We start from the raw sequence: 6000 nt of genomic DNA, 5'->3' as shown, positions 1-6000 counted from the left end.
TATTTTTATTTTTATTTATTTTATTTTGTCACAACAATATATGTAGGAATCATACAAAAGATTATATTGTATATAAACATATATGAGTAAATATAAGGAGGTATAAGCATATATATAGAAAGAAGAAAAGAAAAACAATAGGACAGGAACGGTAGGCACGTTTGTGCACTTATGCACGCCCCTTATGGTCCTCTTAGGAATGGGGTGAGGTCAATAGTAGAAAGAAATAGTAGAAATATATGCTTATATATCGTATAGTTATTTCATGCTTATGCTTATATATAATGTTGTGACAAATAAAATAAATAAATAAATAAAAATATTCTCCTAACAATCCTATCAAGCGGGATAGTTTGAAAAAGAACAGAATAATTTAGCTCAACAATTTCTCCAAGAAGCTTCAGGAGCGAGTGGAAATTTCAGGCTTAATACTAACCCCGCAATCCAATATCTAATCGATAACTCTCAAAGCAAGAAGGCACTATTTTTTTTTCCAATTTCAGAAGTGTGAAGTTTATTAAATAAATGAAAGACCACACTCTAGCTAACAGCGTCTCACTAGGTGGGGTCTGTCCTGCTGGCTGAATTTTTTTTCAAGAAGAGACTGGACTGCCATCTATCAGAAATTGTGTCAAGTCTCCTGATTGGGCAGGGGGTTGGACTAGATGACCTACAAGGTCCCTTCCAACCAGCGGTGAATTTTTTTACTTTTAAAAGCATTTTTTCAACAACCTCTACGGCGGAAGAAGTTGTAAAAAAAATGCTTTTAAAATGCTCCTATGACGATCTCAGCTGAGTGGCCTGATCATCAGAGGCTTTTCTTTTCTTTTAAAAGCATATTTTTTTGCCTTTAAAAGAAAAAAAAAGCCACTGACAATTAGGCAACTAAACTGGGATCGTCAGAGGAACCTTTTAAAAGTATTTTTTTACAACCTCTTCGGCCAAAGAGGTTGTAGAAAAAATCTTTTAAAAGCCTCTGACGATCCCAGCTGAGCCGCACGATCATCAGAGGCCTTTTTTTTTTACTTTTAAAAGCATTTTTTTTGGCCAAAGAAAATTGCTTTTAAAAGTTTTTTTTTAAAAAAACCCTCTGATGATTGTGTGGCTCAGCTGGGCATGGGGGGGGGGGGGAACAGGGACTTTTGCTACTGGTTCTCTGAACCACCTGCAGCCATTGCTACCGGATTGGGCGATCTGGCCCAAACCGGGAGCATTTCACCCCTGCTTCCAACTCTGTTAATCTGTTAAACTTTTCAAGATATTGATTGATATTTATATTGGAGTTTGGAAGCTTCTGCGTACAAAGGTTTTGGGGTTTTTTTTCCATGGAGACTGATTTGTCCACCTTTTGTATATGAACATAGTTTTAGACTCTGAATCTATTCAAATCAGCTCCATTCTGATGGAGCTATGTGGGTTCAGTTATAATTTTTCTGAAATATGGTTCAGAATAACCCCACAAATCACAATTTGCTATTTCCAAGAGAGCAGGAGCAGAATTATTAGGTTGCAACAATAAGGAAGAAGGTCCAGACTAAACATTAAGAAATTCATAACTGTACCAGCTATCAACCATTGCCACAAACTGCCACTGATGTGGTGAGAAATGATTCAATGAATACTTCACTGCATTGAAAAGCACTGTTGATTATCTATAAGGTACTATCCAAGTCTATAATTCTCATTCTACTTCTAGTTTGAATCAATATTTATCAACCCTACAGCCAGTGATGAAATCCAAAACAGTTTGCTACTGGTTTGCTGGCCGCAATGTGTACTGCGTGCCAAACATGTGCTGCGCACCAAACACAGGCACAGTACATGCCAAATGGAGGCTTAGGAAGGTAAGTAGAAGCAAGGGAGGGATCAGCTGTCGTGCGCGATTTAGTTTCGCTAGAAAGCAGGATTTCCTGCTTTCTAGCAACCAGCGCCAAGACAGCTGATCCCATTTCTGATCTACAACATTACCTTCCAAGCCTCCCTTGCCAAGCACATATGTAATACATGCCAAAAGGAGGCTTGGGAAGATAAGTAGAACAGTGGGGGGGGGATCAGCTGTTCAGCATTGTTTAGCTTTGTTAGAAAGCAGGTGTCGTGTCCCACTCCTCCGCTGATGGCCGGGTCAGGGAAATCTGAATTAGGTGTGCCTCTGCACTCTGCCAAAGTCCTAGCAAAGTTCTCAAGGCAGGCAGGAGACCAGGAAGTGACTTCAGCAATATAAGATAGACTTTGCCTGACTCAGAGAATGCCAGAAAGCAGATCCTTTATATAGGCCATGGGGTGTGGCTCCATGACTCAGCACTTATCCAGGCCTGCCCCTCCCTTCCTTCTGTTGACGCCGCCTATCAATTCTCCTGAAGCGAGGGTCGCTCCAGGCTCCAGCTGTTGGTAATTGACCTTCCTCAGGCTCACATGCTGTGAGGGAGGGGGAGGGGTCTAGTTGCTCCGTTTGCCTGGGCATGGAGCCAGGGCTGGGGGCTGGAAGCACTTCTTCCTCGGCCTGTCTGGGCATGGTGCCAGGGCTGGGGCCTGGAGGCATGCCAGGACATTCCTCAGCGTTCGGAAGGAGATAAGACGGGCCCGGCTGCGGGGAAAGCGAACAAGACACAACAGCAGGATTTCCTGCTTCCTAGCAAAACTAAACCCCGCGCAACAGCTGATCATTGGAAATACCGGTTCAGAGGAACTAGTAGCTTTTTATCACTACCGGTTCTCATGAGCCAGAGCGAACCAATAGCTTTTCACCACTGCTACAGACTCTATTAGGGACCAAATTATCTATTGGGTTAGGGATTTTTTGTCTTCAATGTGAGTTGTATAGTGTTGGGGAGAGGATGCACTGAAAGAGCTCAACCAATCTCATTGTACATATGTTGTGCACTGACAATTAAGATTTGAATTGAATTCAAAGACCATTCCTTGTTTATGATTACCTGTCGTTGGTCAGGTCTCTCAATGACTGCATTAGCTCCATAGGCATTGCAAGATTCCACAGTGTATTCTGGGTTGATTCCAAGGATTGCACTCGATTCCCCACAGGTTCCATTGGCTAAGACAATGATCTTTGGCCAATCAGACACTAAATTCTTTTTTAAAAATTCAACTGAGAACTAAAGAAGAGACGAAAAGACAAAGCTTGACCCACATTTCACATTTTACGATTTATATTGATATTGGTTGTTGCCTAGTATGACTCGATTGCTTATTTGTACCCTATGATTATCATTAAGTGTTGTGCCTTATGATTCTTGACGAATGTATCTTGTCTTTTTATGTACGCTGAGAGCCTATGCACCAAAGACAAATTCCTTGTGTGTCCAATCACACTTGGCCAATAAAGAATTCTATTCTATATTCTATTCTATAATCCCCGAGAATATAGTTTGGGAAAATGGTTCTGTCTTTGCAAAGTGTGAACACAAGCAATAAATCAACCCAATTGAGGGAGGGATCTATCTTTTCAAATCGCCTCCACCAGAAGTGGAAAAATCAGATTTTCCCAACATAGTATAGGGAAAAAAAAGTTATTTTTCTCTCACACAGTTTTCTATACAACAATTACAGGGAAATCTTTTCATTATACTGGTTCTCAGTACTTTAATTATAAGCCAACAAAGCTTTCCTTAGAGTATCTCTGTGTGTTTTAATCTTAGCCAAATGCCCTTTGTTTGGTTTCATTTATGGAGCCATTTATCTGTCTAAATATGTACAATAATAATTAACTGTTCCAGTTTATAGATTGTCTCAATACCAGGTTATTATTACTTAATCATAAAAGTCTCCCAGGACCTGTCAATTTTATGCATGATAAAGAAAGCAAGTTGTCATATCCTGGATGTACTTTTGAATGAATCTAATTTAATGGCTGAAATGGGAATTGTGAATATTATGCTTATTTTGATTTTTTTAAAAAACTGCATGGAATTTGTTTAGGTTTGGGAAGAATAAACATAATACATAATTAAATTAAGCATACATGTTTATTTCTGTACTTTAAACAGGACTTGGCTTAAGGTGGAATGTAAACATTCTAAGATATACTGTAGACTTTTTATACTTTTCAATCAGAACATCCCAAACTCTTCTTCCAAAAAAAAAAAGAAAGACAAATGAACAAGCATTTCTCCCTTCCTCCAAAAGATGATTTACAATGAGAGGGAATAACAGTGAAACTGGGAGAGCAGATCCCAGTAAATACTGTGCAACTTCTTAAAGCAAGGGATCACCAACCTTTTGGACCTCAGGGACCGCTAAATTCATAATTTTAAATCCCACGGACCACTAATACGAATTTTTAAAAAGATAAATAGTATTTAGGGCAATATAAAAATGCAAATAATTTTTCTGCGGACCACCAACATTTTCTCACGGACCACCAGTGGTCCATGGACCATGGTGGTCCATGGTCCTTGGTCCATGGACCATTGGTTGGTGACCACTGTTTTAAAGAACTTCTAAACCAGGAAGGTTGACTGATTTGCTGGGATGAGGCCATCAAATTGAAGAAAGTTAGTCACAAGCTACGCAGTACAATACAATGTTCTCTCTCCCCGCCCACCCCCCAAAATAAGTATGGACAACTGTGGTCCCAGAGTTCTTGTTTTCAGGCTCCTCAACCAACTGCATATGATACATGTTCACCTCCAGCCTCATCATCCCCCTGAAGAGCACCCGGAGACGCCAGTTAGTTCAGAATGCAGCTGCGCGGGTGATAGAGGGAGCCGCTCGGAGCTCCCATATAACACCAATCCTGCGCAAGCTGCACTGGCTGCCTGTGGTCTTCCGGGTGCATTTCAAGGTGTTGGCTACCACCTTTAAAGTGCTCCATGGCTTAGGACCGGGCTACTTACGGGACCGCCTACTGCCACCATTTGCTTCCCACCGACCCGTGCGCTCTCACAGAGAGGGACTCCTTAGGGTGCCGTCAGCCAAACAATGTCGGCTGGCGGCCCCCAGGGGAAGGGCCTTCTCTGTGGGGGCTCCCACCCTATGGAACGAACTTCCCCCTGGACTTCGACAGCTCCCTGATCTTCGGACCTTTCGCCGCGAACTTAAGACACACCTATTCTTCCGCGCAGGACTGGCATAGAATTTTTAGATGTTTTATGGGTTTTAATTTTTAATTAGTTTTTAGGATTTTAAATGTATTTTAAAATTTGGGCCAAATTTTTAGCTATTGTTTTTATCTATATTATCTGTATTTGATTGTTGTTTTTATTTGGCTGTTAACCACCCTGAGTCCTTCAGGAGAAGGGCAGCATACAAATAAAAATATTATTATTATTATTATTATTATTATTATTATTATTATTATTATTATTATTATTATTATTATTATTATTATTATTATTATTATTATTATTATTATGTGCAACCCTCCAGCCTCATCAACCCCCTATGTGCAACCCTCAGCCACTGAGAGGTTGTCCTCCTGCAGTATTTTATTTATTTATTTATTTATATTTATTATAATTTGTCAGACATAAACAAAAAACAGGAATAATATAAAAATACGACGACAGGGACAATAGGCATGTTAGTGCACTTATGCACCCCCCACTCTACGGACCTCTTAAGTATGAAGTGAGGTCCACGGAAGTCGATTTGTGACTAAAACTGTGAAAATTATCTTCTAACAGCAGGAACTGTTGTTGATTGGCCATTTAAATTGATCTAACTTTTACAAATGGGGTGGAGAGAGACATGCCCAAATACACAGAGACGTTTGTTCTTTTTTTTGCCTGGATGGCCTCCTCTCCCTCACTCACCTTGGTGCCCAGCAAGATCCGGAGAGCCAGCTGCCTCGTGCGCTGCTCCAGGATGCTGAGCAGGTGCTCCTGGAAGATGCCCACCTTGGTGAAGAAATGCCCCTTGTCCCAGCAGCCTTCCAGGTTGCCGAAGTCCACTCCCAGCCCCAACAGGAATCGGACGCTGCGGGGGTCGAGGGCGATCTGCTGGGGCCGGCAGAGGAGGGCGGCGCGGGGGCGCGCGTCCATCAGC

Source organism: Ahaetulla prasina, chromosome 12 (genome assembly GCF_028640845.1).
Source record: "Ahaetulla prasina isolate Xishuangbanna chromosome 12, ASM2864084v1, whole genome shotgun sequence".
Classification (NCBI taxonomy): Eukaryota; Metazoa; Chordata; class Lepidosauria; order Squamata; family Colubridae; genus Ahaetulla; species Ahaetulla prasina.
Note: the sequence above shows the minus strand (reverse complement) of the source record.